This window comes from Pleurodeles waltl, chromosome 12 (genome assembly GCF_031143425.1).
Source record: "Pleurodeles waltl isolate 20211129_DDA chromosome 12, aPleWal1.hap1.20221129, whole genome shotgun sequence".
NCBI classification, from domain to species: Eukaryota; Metazoa; Chordata; class Amphibia; order Caudata; family Salamandridae; genus Pleurodeles; species Pleurodeles waltl.
This window is the reverse complement of record NC_090451.1, coordinates 5,511,929-5,531,945: the sequence shown is the minus strand read 5'-3', so window position 1 is coordinate 5,531,945 and position 20,017 is coordinate 5,511,929. Positions and strand designations below refer to the sequence as shown.

At 43.7% G+C, this 20,017-nt stretch overlaps 1 non-coding gene across 1 annotated transcript; it reads right to left on the bottom strand.

Annotated features, from left to right (window-relative positions):
• Positions 1 to 17,439: 17,439 nt before the first annotated feature.
• Positions 17,440 to 17,511, bottom strand: TRNAH-GUG (transfer RNA histidin (anticodon GUG)). Its single transcript has one exon. It is a non-coding gene; the product is annotated as a tRNA-His (tRNA).
• Between the last annotated feature and the right edge of the window lie 2,506 nt (positions 17,512 to 20,017).

Below are 20,017 nucleotides of genomic sequence, written 5' to 3'. Positions count from 1 at the left end.
AAAAAGGATATCTACAGTAACGTGTCATTCAGTGTCGCATTGCTTTAATAGGTGGAAGCCACAGACTTAGAGCCCACCACAAACCAGGCAGGTGGGCGGCAGTGGCGAGGCCTATTTACGTGGCCTTGTTTCTGTTCTGTTTATACAACTGGTTGTTTTGGCTCCCACTGGAACCCATCTCATAAATATACACAGAGCAACCTCCTCAAAACAGCATACTTTGCTGTCAGTGTGGTCGCACACTGTTTAGAGATTTATTCCAAATAAATGAACATCATTTGACTCATTCTTCGTGTTTTGTTGTCCCCCCTCTTCCCTAAGCACCCCCTCAGCATCCTACCCTTCTTCTCTTACGTGCCTTGTGACTATTTTCCTCCATTTCTCACAACTCCACTTCTAGTTTTGACGTCCCCGTGGTTTGGCATCACTAATATTATGTTACTGTAGCATGAATTAGGTAGCTAAAAAATGGCCCATGGTTGAGAATTGGGGCAGTTCAGAACTTGTTAAGACATGCTGTATACGTGTTTTGCAAGGTATGGAAACCTGTATGGATCTGAGCTTGCTACAGACAATGTTTGGTTTAATATCAGGGAAATTAACAATGAAAACTAGTGTACCATACCATGAAACAGGCCCACAAACAGCCAAAATCTGGCCCACACACTGACTTGTCAGACCAGCCTGTGGGTAGTGCCTGATTGCCCTATAGGCCAGTCCAACCCTATCTCATAAATATACACCCAGCAACTTCCTCAAAACAGCATACTTTGCTGTCAGTGTCGTCGCACACTGTTTAGAGATTTATTCTAAATAAATGAACATCATTTGACTCATTCTTCGTGTTTTTTTGTTCCCCCTCTTCCCCAAGCACCCTCTCAGCATCCTACCCTTCTTCTCTTACGTTCCTTGTGACTATTTCCCGTCATTTCTCACAACTCCACTTCTAGTTTTGACGCCCCCGTGGTTTGGCATCACTAATATTATGTTACTACAGCATGAATTAGGTAGCTAAAAAATGTCCCATGGTTGAGAATTGGGGCAGTTCAGAATTTAAGACATGCTGTATACGTGTTTTTCAAGGTATGGAAATCTGTATGGACCTGAGCTTGCTACAGACAATGTTTGGTTTAATATCAGGGAAATTAACAATAAAAACTAGTGCACCATACCATAAGACAGGCCCACAAACAGCCACAATCTGGCCCACACACTGACTTGTCAGACCAGCCTGTGGGTAGTGCCTGATTGCCCTATAGGCCAGTCCAACCCTGGATATGGTGACTAACTTATCATAGCGTCTCTATCTGGATAGTGGTCAAGGTGACTGTCCATTTCCTGTTCCACCAAATAAAGAATCACGCATACCACACTGGATGGCATATTCAAGGAAAGCTCGTTTGCAAGGTGATCTGAAAGGGCTGCCTAGTCAGCAGGACTCATGAGCACCAGCTAGCAGGTCACTCTGAGGAAACCACCTCTGAACAACTGGGCTATTTGCCTTTTCCGCTGAGTAGAGTTCTCACTAGAAAAAGGTCAGTTGTAGCCTAATGCTAAAATACATGAAATATAGTATTATACATATATATATGTTTTCTTTCAATACAAGTCTATAGTGCCTAATCAAGTGACAGAAACATCTAACGTTCAGCAAAAGCTTATATAATGAGCAGATCGCCCGAGCTTCTCCTGGGAGAAATGTGAGACGTCCTTGTGGATCATATATCATTCATGGATACAATGCTGTGTTCATTGTTCTAAAATTCTGCTTCTTATTGGCAACTCTGAAAATGAGGTTATGCTATGCAGTTATGTGCAAATGTACTACTCTGAATAAAATGGCTTCTGATAGTAGCAGAATCATGAAATTTAAAGTGCACAACTGAGGCTAAAAGACATTGTAAGTCAATGAGAAACAGCATCTATGTTTCATTTTAAAATACATTGGTACACTTGTGATGTATGGAAAGCAATAACACAAAAGCACATAATATATGATTATCTCTTCACACCCTACTTGCAGCTGTAGATTCCCTGGAGCGCTTATATGTTCACTCTTGGGAGCAGTGGTTCTCTGTTTGTGTCACACTGGCTTCTGCAAGTTTAAGCAGGACCGTTTGTGCCCTGCAAGACTCATCTCCTACATAAAAGAAATGGACAAGGGAAGGTTCCTTTGCTGTCACCTGTGACAATGAGATTAACCCCAGTGTGCATACTTTAGCTATAGTTTTGGCGTGTTATATGTTTTTCAGACCTTGCACTTGTTAAAACTCTCTTGTTTTTTTGTGCTGAAAGAGGTTCAATGTGTGAATTAGATTATAGCAATGAAGTCAGCCTCTACTAGTGTGAGCTGTGTAGCTCTGGGATTTAGCTAGTCTACTTTATATGTGCTCATTTGTTGCATATTATCTTTGTATTTTTTCTTCAGCTTGTATTTATCAAAGTCAGGGAACGGGGTTTCCCATATCCTTCAGGAGGGCTAATGGAACAGCTTGCAGATCTGACCTTGTACGAGTTAAGGTCCCGCACATCAGTGTCGTAAGGATTAGCAAAGGCTTTTGTCTTTATACGAGTAGCAAATGTAGGATATGAGGCCCTGATTTAAGAGGGCCTAGAGCCTCCTTGTGCCACATTAGCGTAATTGTTTTATGCTAATGAGTCCGACGAGGCCAAAATCGCTGTTCCAGATTTACAAAGTTACACCACTTTGTAACCCCTTGCGCCACATTATGCCTGCACCAGGCATAATGTATGCTAGGATGGCATTCCTCTGTTGGGGGGGGGGGGGAGCAGCAAAAAATTGGTGAAAAGAAATCTAAAAGATTTCTTTGCGGTATTTTGTTTTGGCATTTTAAACCCCTGCGCAGAGCAGGCGTTAAAAGGGGATACTCCATTGGTTACAATGGGCCCCTATGTATTGTTCAGGGTTAGCACAAACAATTTTGGCACTAACCCTGAAAAGTACAGCAATAGCATCAAAAATGTTGACACTATTGCCCTTTGCCCCGCTTCATGGCGCACTGTATTTTAAATACGGCACACACATGGTGGCGTTAGGGGGGCGCTGAGGAGAGCAAGAAAAGTGGTGCTGCTCTGTGTAAAGTGACACTTTTTTTAAATCTGGCCCTGAGTGTGCAGCTGCTCTGTCTTGTACCGTAAGCCTTAATAGAGGAACAAGCATTGGCAAAGCCAGTAGGTTTCGCCTGTGCCTAATCTATAGCCTTTGTCAATGTTTCTTTTACCTGTTGTGCAGCAGTTGAGCTTCTATGCAACATGGTTCCAAGCAAAAGACAGAGCGCTATGAGGTAGCCAGCATTGACTGCTCCATAGTATTTGTTTTCCTTTAAGCCATGTTGCACACAAGCTCAACTGCTGTGCAACATCTACAAAAAAAATGACACAACCAATAGATTTTGCATAGGCAAAACCTATTGGCTTTGCCAATGTTTGTTTTAAACGGTGACAGGTTATTCATTTTGGGGAAAGTCAAGTATACTTTTCAGTCTTAGAAGAAGACATTTAAACCTAGACTGCCTTCATACGTTCATTATCTTTTTTCTTTTCAAGAGATTAAGAGTTGTGCTGCTCCGTTTTTTAGCCTATTTGTTCAAAAACTCAGCTACCGATGCACACATAGACAGTGCTTAATTTGAGCAGGTGGTTTCCAGTGTGGGGCACTGGCAGTTATTTTTGGGGGTTGGCACTTAGTTTTCTGCATCAGGTATTTACTGCCAGCAAAAGCCATATATGGGAAAGGGGGAGGAAGAGAAAAAAGCGTCACAAATGGAAAAAGCAGAAAGCTGCAAGAGTGAGCGAAAGGGGCAGGGAGTGGCTGTAAATGGACCAAAGAGGCCTGAGATGGCTTTAGGATTAGCTGCCTCCGCATTCAGTGGAAGCACATTTAATTGCAGCAGCCGCAAGATTCAAAGAAGAGCTTTTTGGCACCTGCACGTTTTTATTTACACATTAATCACTGCACAGAGATGTTTTAAGGCCTGGGCAAAGTTGACACTGGCCCAGGGCCCTAACCTTCTAGGGGGACCCCTGATAGAGCCAGCTCTGTTCTGCAGGGAGTTTTGCCCTGATGACCTTGAGTAATTCTTAATCAGATTGTTTTAAATACTGTTTTCTTTGAATTTATTTTTAATGTGGGTGGTGTGTGAGAGTCTATTACAGACATTTTGCAGAGAAATGTGTTTATGTTTCATGCAAAATCCCTAAAAAAAGGTTCTTTTAAATCAAAGCAGGACCTCACATATGAGAAATGGTAATTTGTCACAGAGATTATTTGCAGTAATATTACTGCGCTGCTGCAATGTTAGAATTTTGAAAGCACATCACTACCCATGGATATTAGTTGTAAACACATTTAGAATTTGGGCAGTTTTGCCTGTGCCTTCCACATCACTTCACTCTGCTCTGCAGCGTTCCATTTTACACCACTCCACGCCACTGCACTGTGCACCGCTCCACTCTACATCACTGCACTCTACACCACTTCATGCTCTAGCTCTCTAATCTACCCTGTACCACTCAACACAATGCCAACTATACTCTTCACCACTCTACTCTACACCACTGCACTCTATAGCACTCCAGTCTAGACCAATCTACTCTGCACATCTCCAATCCATGCCATTGTACTCTACACCACTCTGTAACACTGCACTCTACGCCACTGCACTCTATGCCAATACACTCTTCACCAATGCACTTTACTCGGTAACACTCAACTCTATGTGCCTGCACTCTACTTCAATCCACTGCATGCCACTGTAATCTACTCTGCACTCTATGCCACTGCATTCTCCACCACTTTACCATGCGCCATCACACTCTGTACCACTCTACACCACTATGCTCTACCCTGCACCACTCCACTCGACACCATTTCATTCTAGTCTGAAAGAATCTACTCTATTCCACTGCACTATACGCCACTCTACTCCACTCTGCCCGCTCCATTCTATGCCACCGCACTCTACACCACTCTACTCTCAACCACTGCACTCTAAGCCAATGCACTCTACAGAGCTGCATTCTATGTTGCTGCACTCTACACCACTGCACTCTGCTCTGCATTACTGTATTCAATGCCACTGCTCTCAATACCACTCTACTTCACCCTATACCACTACACTCTGACACTCTACTCTGCAACACTGCACTTTCTACCACTAAACTCCACGCCACTCTACTCTGCACTACTCCAATCCAAGCTGCTCCAATGTATGCCACTGCACTTCATGCCACTGCACTCTAGGGTGTCGTGAGGATCTCTAAGACTAAGGTTGGTCACCCGTGTTTTAGCTTAGTTTTCTAGTTGATGTATATTCATATTTTATTCCTTTTAATAATGCTGCCTTTTAGCAATGGCTTTTACACATTTTTATCAGGTTGCTTTTATTCTAGGAAAGCAAGGAATGTGCTGCTAGTGTAGCTAGCCTTTGCGCAACTGATATTCAGTACTCTCTCTCCAAGACTATGGAATGCGGTACGCAATATGCTAGCTTGTGTTGTCCGTTCAGGAGACAGCTTTTATCACCTAGACACAGCATTGCATTAGAAGTATATTTCCAATGTGGTATGGTTTAATATATAAACGGTGCTCTGATGCAAGGAGGGCAGAGGGCATCCCGGCCACAACTATCACGGAACGCGCGGTATGTGACTTGCAGCTCAGCTGGTGCTGATCTGCCAGCTTCCTGAGAGGACTGCCATCTACATCACAGGCTGATTCCTGACACTGTTTCCGGGTATGGGGCGGGGGCTGATCCCTTTGATTGGGACAATCAGACGGTTACAATCACTATGATGTCAGAGTAGACATAAGGTTAGGTAGGAGCCAATAGTAACTCCAGAACCACATACATCATGGTTGGATTGTTCATCTCCTTTACCATGTTTGTAATGCTGATTACCTTGCTTTTTTTCGTCTGCCTAATTATTGCAGCTCACTCTTTATATGCTAGATTGCGACTGTTTCAATAAATTTATTAAAAACGTATCTCTCATCTTTTTATCTTTCCTTGGTATGCATGAGTAACCATACAAAAGTGGTATGACCTGTTTCCATGGCTTTCCTGGGGAGTTGGAGTACCATGTTCAGGTTATCAGGTTACCATAATCACCTTTTAACCCAAAGCGTTTGGAGGTTTGGATTAGGTACTGTGAGCTAGTCAGGAGTTAGGCCAGCAGTTACTAACTGCATGAACAGACTCAGCCTCCCAAACTTTACTGTTCTGCCATCCTAAACATGCAGTCCTATTACCAATAAGGAACCGCATAACAACGGCACTATATTCTAGTCTTCACCACTCCATCCTACTCTACTCTGCATCATTCTATGCCACTGCATTTTATGCCACTTAAATCTACTCTGCACTCTAAGCCACTGCACTTTATGCCACTCTACTTTGCGCCACTGCCTTCTGCTCCACTCAAATCTATGTCATTTTATGCCATGCCACTCTACTCTACGCCACTCTACTTTATGCCACTGTACTCTATGCCTCTATACCCTACTCCACTCTGTGCATCTCTCCCTGCTCCACTCCATGCTGCATCGCTCCACTCTTCGCCTCTCCACTGCACTCTACTATGCACCACTCTATTCATTGCCAGTGCATTCTACAATGTTGCATTTTATGCCACTAAATTCAATGCCACCGTACTCAATGCCACTGCACTCTACACAATTATACTCTGCAACACTATGCCAATGCTCTCTACACTTGATCCAATCTACGCTATGCCCCTCCAGTGTATGCCACTCTACACAACTCCAATACACAACACTCTCTGACACTCCACTTACAACACTTTACTCCACTCTTCAACTTTCCACTCTACAACACTCCACACCACTTTCCTCTACGCCACTAACTTTTAGCTATGCTGAACAGCAGCTAGGCTGGTGTACAACATGGCTAAAAAGCATTGGCAAAGCCAATAAGTCTTGCATAGGTGAGACTTAGTAGCTTTGCCAATGCTGGTTTTGCAAGCTCTCCAATCCTTACCACAGCTAAAACAACAGCAACCTCTCTGCCAGTGCTCAGCAATAAAGTAACAAGAAACCAACAACAACATGTTTCTTTTATTGCTAGGAAACATGTATCTATAAAAGAAAAGTATGCACATGCTCAGGATAGCCCAATAATATGCGTACTTATAAAAGTAGAATATGCAAACTGATGCACTTGAAACAGAACAGAAGTGAGCAAACTAATGGGCAATGCTCTTCCACCAACAATAAGTCAAGACAATAAATTTTACCTCGCTGAGGAATAATTATCATCTTAGACCATCTCTTTGTGTAGGAGAGAGCTGAATCCTCCCCACACACCAATATTCTCTCTCTCTTTCTATCACATATGGCAAAGTCCTCCACAATAGCGCAAACTTTTTAAAACGAAGACACAATTCTCATCCCAGTTCATAAAAAATGTAGTTGCATAACCCTCTCCCCATGTGCCCGTCACAGAGAGATCCCAGCATGACTTTGTAGATCTGAGACCAGTAGGAATCCCTGCTTTCTGTCCTAGCTCAGTGATGAGACATGAGAAAAAAACAGGAAATTTGTATTTATTGTACCCATAAAGTGTGTGGAGTTTTGGTTTGTACTTCTTGCTCTTTGTCACATATGAGGTGGAGATCACCTAAAAGGTTACGACTGGAATGAGTAGGAGGAACTTAGGGACAATCATTTTTGTGTATACCATCTTCCCTATTGTTTCCCTGTTTCAGTCACCACAACAGGAAACACTGATATCCTGAAGTGTTCCATTTACAAGACAAAGGTTGTGTCTGTTGCCAGATTACCTCTTTGTAGCTACAACATTTAACAAGTTGAGTAGTGATAATGACAATGGGCCTGATTATGAGTTTGGCGGATTGCCAGACCACTGCGGAAGTGGTCAGGAGGACGTCGTCAAGCCAGTGGCATCCTGACCGCCGCATTATGACACTCCTGCGGGGCTGGTGGTGTGTCAGCAGCGCAGTCCAGGTGGTGGCATGGCCAGAGCCTAAAGCCAATGCCAGCTACACTGCTGCACTTCAAGCGAGTCGGGTGCACTTTTTCCATGCACCATGTCATGCATGGCAAACAGTGTGCACATCAACATTGCCGGCAACAGGGGGAACAACATGGGCCTTTGGGCCCTTATGTGAAGCCCTTTAACAGCCTTTCGGCCGATCTTTTCATGGGAGTGTCCTCGAAAATGTCTGCGGAAAGGCTGGTCATAATACACATGGCTGTGCCAATGCTGGCACTGCTAACATAGACTACTGCTGCCCCTACAGCCGCTGTCACAGTAGCTCCAATGTTGGTGGTGGCGGTGGTAGTCTTGTGGCAGTCCGACCTCAAAGATCATAATTGGGCGGTCGGACTGCCAAAGAAGGTATGGCGGTCCCAAGACCACTGAACTCGTAATCAGCCCCAATGTCTTTACTGAATCAGAGAGTGGAGAGGGCATTGTTTCAAGAAGGTGAGAGAGAGAGGGACAGTAACACTCAAATGTAAATAAAATCTGAGAGACAGAAAAAAACAACCATACAGAAAATGGGCATGCCGAGGAAGAGAGTGAGACATAACCCTTGGCATAAACTGAGAAAAGGATGATGTTATCTAACAGTGGTGGTCAGTGTGGCGGAGCAAATGGAAGAGCCAGTCCCCCTCTTACACCTCCTCCAACCTCCTTTCAACCTGCTAGCTTCATATGTGTGGCACATGCCACAGGAATACGTGGTATGAGAAAGCTAAAGGGTGAGGAGGGGTGGGTTTAAATGTTAGATCTATCTAGGGTAATAGGCAGAGTTGGCTTTAGCATTGCTGGTGCCCAGTACGACAGTCTTTGTTGGGGACCCCACATGACCTCCTTCATCACAGATTCCCTCACTACCACCCTGCAAAAATGTGGCCAAAAAAACACCTATCCTCTCATTTCGGTGACAGAAAGTTCTGGAATTTGAGAGGAGCCACATATTTCCTTCCACACAGCGTTCCCCCAAGTCTCCTGATAAAAATGGTACCTCACTTGTGGGGGTAGGCCTAGCGCCCGCAACAGGAAATGCCCCAAAACACAACGTGGACACATCACATTTTCACAAAGAAAAGAGAGCTGTTTTTTGCGAAGTGCCTAGATGTGGATTTTGGCCCCTAGCTTAGCCGGCACCTAGGGAAACCTAGCAAACCTGCACAGTTTTGAAAACTAGACACCTAGGGGAATCCAGGATGGGGTGACTTGTGGGGCTCTGACCACGTATGTTACCCAGAATCCTTTGCAAACCTCAACATTTGGCCAACAAAAACATTTTTCCTCTCATTTCGGTGGCAGAATGTTCTGGATCCAGAGAGGAGCCACAAATTCCTTCCATCCAGCGCTCCCCCAAGTCTCCCGATGTAAATGGTCCCTCACTTAGAGACAATCTTTTTTTATGGCCCATGCTCCCATACTGTTTCCCTGTTTCAGTCGCCACACCGGGAAATGCTGATATCCTGAAATGTTCCACTTACAAGACAAAGGTTGTGTCTGTTGTCAGCTTACCTTTTTGTAGCTACAACATTTAACAAGTAGAGTTGTGATAATGACAATGGGCCTGATTATGAGTTTGGCGGTCGGACCGCCAGACCACTGCGGCAGTGGCAGGAGAACGTCGCCAAGCCGGTGGCATCCTGACTGCCGCATTATGACATTCCTGTGCGGCTGGCGGTGTGTCGGCGGCGCAGTCAATGCAGCAGCATGGACAGAGCCTCAAGCCACTGCCAGCTACACTGCTGAACCTCCAGCAAGTCGGGTGCACTGTTTCCATGCACCATGTCGTGCATGGCAAACAGGCTGCCCATCGACATTGCTGTCATCAGGAGGGAACATCATGGGTCCCGGTCACAAACCACTTGGGCTTATTTGCCTTGTGGCCCTTTTTTGAGGCCCTTTACCTGCCATTCTGCCCACCTTTTCATGGCATGTCCCTGCCATGAAAATTTCAGTGTAAAGGCAGGTCATAATACATAAGCTGTCCCTACCGCCGCTGTTGCAGTAGCTCCAATGTTGGCAGTGGACCGCACGTACCGTAATTAGCGGTCGGACCACGAAGGAGACGGCGGTCGGACAGCCAGAGACAGTACGGCGGTCCCAAGATTGTAGAGCTCGTAATCAGCCCCAAAGCCTTTACTAAATTAGCCAGTGGAGGGGGCATTGTTCCAAGAGGGGAGAGGAAAAGAGAGAGAGACAGTAAGACGCAAATACAAATATAATCTGAGAGACAGAAAAAAACAACCACACAGAAAGTGGGCACGTAAAAGGACCAAGGAAGAGAGTGAGACACAACGAGGGCATAAACTGAGAAAGGAACCAGGAGAGGAAGATATAAAATGCAGAGACAGCTAGGGGTGATCAAAGGAATAAGAATTAAAGAGAATGGAACATAGGAGACCTACACACAGATACTATGAGAGAAAATTATGTTATCTAACAGTGGTGGTCAGTGGGGCGGAGCCTGAGAAGCAAATGGAAGAACTAATCCCCCTCTTACCCCTCTCCCAAACTCCTCTCAAACAGCTAGCTTCATCTGAGTGGGACAGGCCACAGGACTAAGTGGCATGGGATAGCTAAAGGGTGAGGAGGGGTGGGTTTAAGTGTTAGACCTATTTAGGATACTAGGCAGAGTTGGCTTTAGCATTGGTGGTGCCCAGTATGACAATCTTTGTTTGGAACCCCCTTTGTCACAGATTCCACCACTACCACCCTGCAAAGATGTCCTTCATCTCTCTTTAGCCCCTTTCTCACATGTATCTATATTATAGCTCTACCCATCCCAATGTGGGGCATCAGAGCGCTTTATATAACACAGATGAAATGAGCTATACAAGTGCATAAATCAATTTATAGGAAATGTCACTTATGACAATGAGGTCTACAAGGTTTGTGAGTCACATGTCAATCATGCTGGTAAACATTATGGGCCTGATTACGAGTTTGGTGGACGGTTTAGGCTGTTTGGAAACTTCCAACGGGGAGGTTGCTGCCATACTGGCTACCTCCCGCCAGGCCTATTAAGCGTTTCCCGCTAGGTCGGCGGGCAGAAACCTGAGTATCTGCCTGCTGACCTATCAGGAAACACCCGACAGCATTGTCTCAAGCTCGTAATCGAGCAGACGACAATGCTGAGGATGCAGGGTGCACCAGCACCCCTGCAATGTTCACTGTCTGCTGGCCAGGGGGACCTGCCAAGTGCATGGGCATTGCAAGGCCCTCTGGGGTCCCTTGCACCCATTCTCCGCCAGCCTTTTCATAGCGTGTTACCGCAATGAAATTGCTGGCGGAGAACGAGGTTGTAATCCAAAAGGGTCCAATCGTGGAATGACCGCTGTGGTCATAATGTAGTCCTCACACCACCGCATTGGCGGCGGTCCAACGCCACCGTGAGTCTGGCAGTCAAGTGATTGCCAGGCTCATAATGACCACCTAATGTTAACAGCGCTTTGTCTGGAGAAATTAAGGGGTAGATTTGTTATGTTCCTATGCAGCGCAGCAAATACAGTTTCTGTGGTGCACTGTGTTGTGTGGCTAGAAGAGAGCACAACAGCATTAGCAGTGGGCATACCATGGAATTCCGTGTAGTGTAATCACACAGAATTACCCACAAATTCTGTGAGATTACACAGACTAACGCACAAAGAGTAATTCTATATTTAGCACTATTTTCTTAGTGTAAAACAATCCCCTTGGATCCAAAATGGACATTAGGAAGCATTTTGCACTACGAAATAGCTTAGAATTTGCCCTAGATGCAACAGAACATGAATAGTGAGCGTGAGGAGCTGCTCTCACTATCCAAATATGCACTTGCTGTAGGATTTTCCCTCAACCTACTCCTGGACTTTAGCAATAGGCTCTAGGTGCAAAATGCACTCTTGCATCCAAAATGGACAAAGGGATTCATTTTATGCAAAGAAGATAAAGCTAAACGCAACAGAACATAAACAGTATTACAAACAGCAGCTCGCACTTGCTGAATGTGCTCTTACTGTTGGACCTTTTCCTCCAAATTACTCTTAATTATGCAAATGAATATAATCACATCACTATATGTAATTTGGCATCAAAGAGTAACGTGGGATTACCAAAATTACAGCGATTACTACGCATAATTAAATTTTTGCCCAGGCCTAGACACCTCCGGGTTTATTGAGATATAGTGCTGTTGCTCTACTGTCTAGTGCTGCCGGACCATAGGCTGCCTTCTGCCAGTGCACACACCCATGTACCATAATGCAAGGGTGTGTGTGTGATGTCAAGCTTAGGTTTTATACTGCAAGAGTAACCTTCCAGCACAAACTTTTATGCAACAACAATGTTTAACAGTCTGCAAGTGCGCTACAATGTAAAACTCACATACAAAGTTGGTAAGGTTTGTAGATAATAAATGTTTTTCCCAACTTTACGCCTTCCTGAAGGAGGCATAATTTTTGGATACAAATCCCTTTATACCAAAGTTAATAGATACTGGTTAGAGATTGCAGTTAGCATTAGAATCCTATTTTTGGGTCCATGAAACATCCATGTACCACCCATGGTTCGCTTCTTTGGCACAAAGTAGCATATAGTGATACTATATGTTACTTTAGGGTTACTTTCCAACGCAATTTATGATGTGCACTTTGCACCAGGTTTGCCTCACCTCTGTTATGCTAACCAGGCACAGAGTGGTAGTAATTCTGCCTCATAAACTCAGGATGTGGAATGTAACACCATTGGGGGCGTCATATTAATAGAATCGTATTGCTAGCCAACTGAACCCTTTTAGCACCATAAGAATACTGTAAAGTACAATTGAGAAAAACAATAATATTCTAAACCTATGCCTTGCAATTTGCATGCAGTGATCTGATGCTAGTGCCTAGCTCAAGGCACTATATGAGAAGGATTGTGACTTATGAACTCCGGATAACAAAAGGACCTCTGTGTGTGACAAAAGCAGTAACACAATCACCTATCCACACAAAACACAAATTTGTAGCCTGCATGGTACATTTTGTGTCTTGCAGCGGAAATGTTAGCCCACTGGGATACTGTATGGTAAGTAATATTTGTGACCAGATAAATCATACATTTTTGCATTAAGTGCATTTGCCACCAGAATCATCATCTGTAGTTATTAGCCCCTCAAAAAAGCAGAGCAAACAAAGAGCTCTCCAGGCTGCTTTATCTTGCTTCATTATGTCAAATTTCATCTGTCTGGCCAGGTCCCCGGTGCGGTGGCAACCATCGGACTGCCCTAAAGCCGACAGTTCAACCTTTTGCTGCCTAATAGTGGGATCCGTGAGAAATTCAAGCTCTGGACTCTTCTACGATTTGTCTACGCAGAACCAGGGAGTGACAGGATTTTTAAACAAATCTATAACTTTGACTTTAACTACAAAACAAGCATTGGCATAGCCAATAGGTCTCGCCTTTGGATGTGACGGCATGTTTTTTTTATTACTGTTGTGTATTAGTATGAACATATTCAATTCTAATGTTATTTATGCATGTTTATTTTTAATCTTTGTTGGTGTGTGGTGCAGTGTGTATGGTGTATTATTAAATAAAAAAGTCTTGCTTTTTGTTAAATGTTTTATTTTTCTAGTTTTGTTGTTAAGTAACTTCTTTGGTATTTCTAAGCAATGTTTTTACCTTATTATTTACAATAAACACACAATAAACATATTTGCAGGTGTATTTGTCGCGAGTATTTTCAAAGCCTAGGAGTGTAATTTCTAGGTTTTAGGTAGCCTTTAGCCCTTCAAAAGGAATGCGTGGAATCGCAGCTTTTGTAACAACCTGGCGCCAAGATGGAGTCACAGCGAGCAGCGCCAGAAACAATTATTTAACCGCACATAAAATATCTTTAATTTCTTCATTAAAAAATGCAGATGTATGTAGTGCTTAATTTGTTCTTGCTGTTTCCGGTGCGGAGCACCTGCACTTATTTTTGAGGGCTGGTGCTTATTTTTCTGCCTTAAGCATTTACTGTGAGCAAAAGTCACATATGAGAAAGACGGAGGAAGAGAAAAACGAAAAAAGTGTCACAACAGAAGAAAGTAACCGGAGAGAGCTGAAGGGGCAGAGAGTGTTCTTTAAATGGACTGAAGAGGCCCGAGATGGTTTCAAGATTACGCTGCATCAGTATTCCGTGTTCACACATTTAATTGCAGCAGCCACATGTTTAAGAGGAGGGCTTTGGGCACGGCACCTTTTTATTTACAAATTAAGCACTGTGTGTATTGCTTTAGCTGATATTTTGTTACCTGTCTTTAATCCCAAAATATGTATGTTTTAGAATTAAATAAATATTAGTCCTTATGCAATGTAAATATAAACCATTCTGCCACAACTCGCACATGTAAAATATCGTGTCCACAAAAGTAAAATCGCTATTCCTTAAAAAGCACAATTTGCATTAATGTTAGCTGTGAACATATATTTGTTTTCTAAAAATAATTTGCATTTGCCAACTATTTATCTCCAAAAAAAAATCACTTCAGCACGTGAAACAGCTGTGCACGCTTATTTTTACAACATTTTATTAAAATCAAATGGCCAGCTAAGTATACACAAAATGTTCTACCGGTTACAGTTGATACCCAAAGTCTGTTTGAAATGAAAATGTAAATAAACATTTATTACGAGCGTTTTCAAAGCACTAGAGTGTAATTTTTAGGCTTTAGGCAACCTTTAGCCCTTCCAAACAAATGCATGGAATCACACCTTTCGCAAGAACCCGGCGCCAGGATGCAGTCACAAATGGCCAAAAAAGAAATAATCCTTGAGGTATTGTTGTGAAAGCGGGGTGCTTCATGACTTAAAAGAAAGACATTAACATACCCATAAAGATTACTATCACGCTTAGGAGCAACATTTCTGTTGTTTGTAAATACAAAGCATGAGCGCAAGCGCTATACAGACTCGAAGAAACGACAATGAAGCACTCTGTAAGATACAAATAAATACTAGGCTTTCATTTTAAACCTAGTTTAAATGTGCAGCGAGCAGGTAAGCATTTATTCAAACATAATCTTACAAAATCCAATGATACACTGGTTATTAGCCCGACACCCGCCCGCTTCTGAACACAAATCTGCTTATTACTTAACCCTGTGAATACCATACGTTTTATTAAAACATCAGCTAAAAAGAACTGCACCTCAATAAAAACAACTGCCTGCGTTTGTTCCGTTTAAAAGCTGTATCCTAAAAGGCACTATCGTCTCAAGCTGTAAAAAACACCCGTACGTATGTGAGTGAAAGATAAGAAAGGAGCTGAATCCATCATGCCAACCTCAGTAAATGGAAAACAGCGAATATAAAACACCATGTGTTACGTTTCACAGCTTTCTCCTCAAATACATTAAATCATCTACAAGCTGTAAACAAGCTTTTAAATAAGCCATGCAAGGGTATTTAAACAAAAATGGCGCCATTAAACACGAGAAGAAACATAACAAGTGCACTCTAAATGCTTTAAAAACAAGCATTTGGAATGCAATAGTCTCGTGTTTGCTCGAGTTAGAGCTCATAGCGTTGTAAATTACTGACTGGACTTTTATTTCCACACAAACACAAAACAAGCATTTGAACTGCAATAGCTCTTGTGTTCGCACGAGTTTCAGCTATTAGCGTTTTCTTGCCACAAACTGAAAATAAAAAGTAAAACAGTTGACATAAGCAGCCGGTTCAAAGCGCTGCTGAGAGCTTGCAGAGACAGACAAAAGGAACAAGCATTTGTAATGCAAGAACAGAAAATGTGCGAGGGAGAGTAATGAATGGAATAAACAAAGTCACACATCACTGCAGATGAAAAGTAAGTAATAGACTAGAGTCCTGTTAACAGAAACAGACTGGGGCCACTGAAGCATCCAGCGCTCTGGTCAAATGCTATTAGCCTTTGAACAAAGTAATCCCTAAGCACATGCTTCATAGGCACAAGTGGAAGGGTACAAGTACTAGGGCCATGCTCCAGGGGAGTGTACAACTGTGGAAAAGGTGGGACAAAGAGCAAGGATTGACCACTAGCAAGCAAGGATTTTTTAAGGACACTGAAACAAACCAATGAAAAAGTAGAGACCCCACAAACAAGTATAGAAGTAGATACTAAAGTATATACAAGAGTCTTTGAATGCTCGACCTAAAAATACGTACAGTCACATCCTTAGGAAAACAGTTGAAGCACCGAGGAGCCAGAGAGGGCGCTGCAGCGTGAAAGTATTAGTACACACCAACATCGAGAGGTGGCATCAACTGTAGAAGTAATTATCTATATTGGTGTGGAAGGAGCTCCTACATTTGCTGTCATCAATTGATTTGCTGGACTTCTCCCTTTTAAAATCAATATAAAATGAATATATTTATTGCCTGTGTCGCAATTATTTAGCTCAAGGCTGTACTCAGCTCCAGTTTATAATACTTCAAAAAGGCGAAATAAAATTGAAAACTGCTGCATTGGGCAGGAACCGAACCCGGGCCTCCCGCGTGGCAGGCGAGAATTCTACCACTGAACCACCAATGCTTCGCACGCTTCATGTCTGCCTGAACATCCTTTAAAAGTGAACCACAAACCACAGGTGTGTCTGTCATCGTAGTATATCTGAGGTTGACAAGAATAGAACCGCCATAAAGAAGCAGTTTAAACAGGTAAACATGGCGAGAACAATCTGTTATGTAAACAATTTGTGTGGATAGCAGCGGTAGACATTATTCACGAAAAGGAAGGAATTACCTCTTCCGCTCAGTTTGAAACACTCCGACCAGTTTACTTGCTGATGATGTGGAAATTATGTATTCATGCAGATAAACTGTCTCCACCGATCTCTGTTTATCCAGTGGTTAGGTATAGTGTTTTCAATTTCTGTCACCACGTTGGTTGTCTCGAAATGAAACCCACTGCAAGTTTTAATAATTTTCTCTTCTCTCCAGCTGATTACTTGCATTGGATGCATTTGTTTATTTAAATGCAGTTTAATCGAGAGAACCTTAGCTTGTGAATCTCAGCTCAGCTAAAAGAAGCCTTACTACGCAGGGGGTGTATTGGAACCTTAGCAAAAGTGGGTTCTTCCAGCGAACACTTAAAAGCTACTTGTGTTTTAGGTTTATGTCACAGCTGAGATTTGGAATTGTCAGTGTAAGAAGACCTCCTTCTTTCTGCCGTAAACAGTCTTTGTCTCTACTTTAACCGTTCAGTTCATCGCTGTCTGTTGTAGGTGATGTCTGTGATTATCTCCCCAAGCTAGTAAAACAGGGATCTAAAAACCTGGCATGCCTGCTCAAATAATATCGAAATATGTATTCCCTAATTCACAAGCACCTCTAACGGTTTCAAAACATCACCCCTTACCCTCCAGATACTTTTAAGGTGTGTTTTAAAAACCTCACCCAACTGCCGTGACATTGCCACCCGCAATGCCGTGACTCGGATTCGAACCGAGGTTGCTGCGGCCACAACGCAGAGTACTAACCACTATACGATCACGGCGAGCTACTTGGGCTCTGGAGCATCTGCTCGCTCGTAGCTCTGATAACCTGTAACAAGTCCCACTGATGTTCTCACTGTTTGTTTCTATCATAGGCTGGAACTACCCATGCCCGCCCCTGGCATACATTACTCATTCATGCATCCAGGGGTATTATACACAGAACCAGGAAACCATCCCGTTCCTTCCCATCCACCCAACCCTCCTGCCTACTCCTCATCAAGCATTTCATGGACGGGACAGACCGACAGTCACGATGAGAAGCGCGAGCCTTTTACTAAATCACTCGAGTAGAAAGAGGACAGGAAACAAATGGGTGACTACAAAGTGAACTCTTAAGAAAGGGATGAAAGGATCAGTCCTGGTGCATGTTGATTCAGAGGTGCCCCCCACCTTCCAGGTTCAGTCGTGCTTTTGCTGTGTAAAGTTCAGTGACATATAATTCGGTGCTACATTCCACACTTTATCAGTCGGGTCATGCTGACGCTAGAAGATTTAATAAAATGACGCTAAAACCAAGAAAAAAGTATCCATTCATTTAGGATAACCACCAATGTCACCCAAAATATAGGTCTAAATACTGCCTGTGCAGGCACAGGCAGCACTGAAGATGTGGACAGATTACAAGCCGTTAGTGACGCAGGAGGTAAGGTTAACATTTTCAAAATATTACTTTATTACTTGAAAATTCACGGCCTGCGTGAAAGCTCCTTCCTCCGCTGCATAACAGTTTGAAGCACTTAAAAACAAGGTAGCTCTTCTTTCTTTTACAAACTATTGATTTCTGATTGTGAATTTGATCTAATTTGGCAAACATACAAGTATAGTATAGTATTTCTATAGCGCTTACTATGCGTGACGAGGCGTCGAAAATATATCTACTGTAACGTGTCATTCAGTGGCCCATTGCTTTAACGGGTAGAAACCACAGACTTAGAACCCACCACAAACCAGGCAGGTGGGCGGCAGTGGCGAGGCCCATTTACTTGAAATTGTTTCTGTTGTGTTTATACACCTGGTTGTTTTGGCTCCCATTGGAACAGATCTCATAAATATACACACAGCAACCTCCTCAAAACAGCATATTTTGCTGTCAGTGTCGTCGCACAGTGTTTAGAAATTCATTAAAAAAAAATAAACATCATTTCTACTCATCGGGAAATAACTCAGTGACAGCTGTATTCTTAGTGTAAAAGGTCATTTATTAGGACAGGGTTGCATAAGCAAAATAACCTTAACTTTTATAACGTAAACCGTAACTTTATTAACGCCCTCCCTTTAACATCTGCCTCGCTCATCCTTCCCCTTCAAACCCTTATTTCGTTTCCATTCCCCTACGCACTCCCCTTTTCCTTTCATGCCCCATTTGGTTCGTGCGTACCCCCACTCAGAGCCTTCACCTGCTTGTTTATTCCCTGGAAGGGTGGCCAAGCCCGCATCTGGCTCACCACCCTCCCCCATCTACTGCTCGCTCTCTGCTGCAACCTGCCCTAACTGACAAGTAAACCTCCCCCCTTTTTTGCCCTACCTCTAACTTCCATCCTTCAAAACTCTTCTTCCAATTGCCGGGTGGGTGGGAGGCCAAACTATCCGCACGATGGGTCCGCGCGGAAAGAGGCCGGTCCCTCCACCCCCACCCCTTTTTATTCCCACCCCTAAGACCCACCCCCACTTACCTTACTCCCAATCCCCGGTCCCGCCGTCACTTCCTTTCCCCGAACCGTCCCGCGGGGAAGACTAGAGCGTTGCTCTATGCTTCCCGCGGGCCCCCTCATCGGGAAATAACTCAGTGACAGCTGTATTCTTAGTGTAAAAGGTCATTTATTAGGACAGGGTTGCATAAGCAAAATAACCTTAACTTTTATAACGTAAACCGTAACTTTATTAACGCCCTCCCTTTAACATCTGCCTCGCTCATCCTTCCCCTTCAAACCCTTATTTCGTTTCCATTCCCCTACGCACTCCCCTTTTCCTTTCATGCCCCATTTGGTTCGTGCGTACCCCCACTCAGAGCCTTCACCTGCTTGTTTATTCCCTGGAAGGGTGGCCAAGCCCGCATCTGGCTCACCACCCTCCCCCATCTACTGCCAACCAGCACCAACCCACTTGGCGTTGTGCTGCCCCCCCCCCCCCCAGACACGCTACTGCACCCCGCGCTACTCATTTCTTGTTTGTAATCCACAAATTCTCTCCCCACAACTCTTCAACCAGCCGTCTCAGATCTGTCAAATAATACGCATTCCCTAGTGTGGACAAGTGGACCCCATCATCTCTGAATAAAGCTGCCTCCTGCTCCGTAATATTTTCATGCTTTAGTATCTTTATCCCCTGAGCCCAGCAGAACACTCTCATTGCTCTGTTAAGCTTCCTTCGAGCCCGTTCCATGGCTCCGTACTTTACTGCCCCTCTCCACACTCTACGTGGAACAAGCTCTGTCCAAACCAAGCATGTACCATGCAGTTTTTTCTTGAGAATCTCCAAGTCCCTCTGCATGTGCTGCAGTAGCGT